At 42.1% G+C, this 1510-nt stretch overlaps 1 pseudogene; it reads left to right on the forward strand.

Annotated features, from left to right (window-relative positions):
• The first annotated feature begins 283 nt into the window (after positions 1 to 283).
• LOC114115400 (armadillo repeat-containing protein 1-like) lies at positions 284 to 1264 on the forward strand (annotated as a pseudogene).
• Positions 1265 to 1510: the final 246 nt, after the last annotated feature.

Genomic DNA, 1510 nt, shown 5'->3' on the forward strand with positions numbered 1-1510 from the left:
ATATTACACATATTATATTTATATGATAAACATTCATATTTATTCATCTTTATAATCAAACAGGAAAAATGCGAGACTTTCTTTTCATTTCATTTCCCTTGCCAGCGTCCTCGCTTCTAGGCTTCAGAAGTAAGCTTGGTCATTTGTCATTGCTGACCCTGCTACGTGACTCTGGGCTCCTTTACCTCATCGTTGATGTGGCCCTAATAGTGCAGCACACTGTGGATTCCTAGAGCACTGGAGCGAACTTAAGAAAATTTTGTCCGCCTGTACAGCATAGAAGATGAATTCGTCATCCTCCACGATGAATGAGGAACCTGAGGCTCTCTCTGTAGTTAACCAGCTCTGAGACCTAGCCACAGATCCTTTAAACTGACGAGCCATTGTCCAGGATCAGAGATGTCTGCCCAGTCTTATTTTATTTATGGACCTTTCGCTCTTCAATACTTGGCAGAGTGCCATGCCAACAGAGAAAAGATGAAAGGAGAGCTGGGAAAGATGTTAAGCTTGCAAAATGTTATACAGAAGTTTACAACTCCAGGGGAAACAAAACTGCTAGCCTCTGAGATCTAAGACATTCTTCAATCTTCCAACATGACAGTTGGGGATAGTTTCAGTGAAATGAATTCACGTCGAAGGAAAGCTCAGTTTTTTCTGGGAACTACAAACAAACATGCCAAAACAGTGGTTTTGCATATAGATGGTCTTGATGATACATCGCAGAGAAACCTGTGTGAAGTGGCCTTGTTAAAAATTAAAGGCATTATTAGCTTTACTTCTCAAATGGCCGTTCAGAGATGTGTGGTGTGAATCCGTTCAGATCTTAAAGCAGAGGCTCTGGCATCAGCAATAGCATCAACTCAGGTTATGAAGGCTCAGCAAGTTGTGAAGAGCGAAAGTGGAGAAGAGATGCTGGTCCATTCCAGGACACACTTGTGGAGTAGAACAGAACATGGAGTTGCCTGACTACCTGCCTAAGGATGAGAGTCCCACGAAGGAGCAGGACAAGGCGGTGTCCCAGGTGTGCTCCCACCCAGAGGGCAGAGCTAGCTGGCTGAGCATAGCTGGAAACTTTTTATCCAGGTTGTTCTACTGGTGACTTCCCTTTGGGGCTCAAGGACTGTATAAGCAAACAAGGGGCCAGTTTTCCATCGTCGTGGTGAACTGTCAAGTGCAATTTGCAATAAGTTATCATGAAAAATTTCTAGATCCCATCATTGAGAATGCTGCATTTTACATCCTACTGGACATTTCACCCCACTAAGTGGTAGAAGGGACAGAGACGACAGGTGGAGTTGTTTTGTTGAAGAAGGTATTTTGATTTAGTTGTCCTTTGTTTAATTGCCTCACTTCTTAAAAAAAGAAAAAAAAAGGGGGGTCCACTGTTAAACCAAATATGTATTTCTACAGCTTTACATTTTATTTGACATGAAGCACATGATTAGGAAAACTCATTTTCTCAAGCTTCAGGACCAAGAAGAGAATTATTTTTCGTTTTAGCTCAAGTTGT

This window comes from Ovis aries, chromosome 6 (genome assembly GCF_016772045.2).
Source record: "Ovis aries strain OAR_USU_Benz2616 breed Rambouillet chromosome 6, ARS-UI_Ramb_v3.0, whole genome shotgun sequence".
Lineage (NCBI taxonomy): Eukaryota > Metazoa > Chordata > Mammalia > Artiodactyla > Bovidae > Ovis > Ovis aries.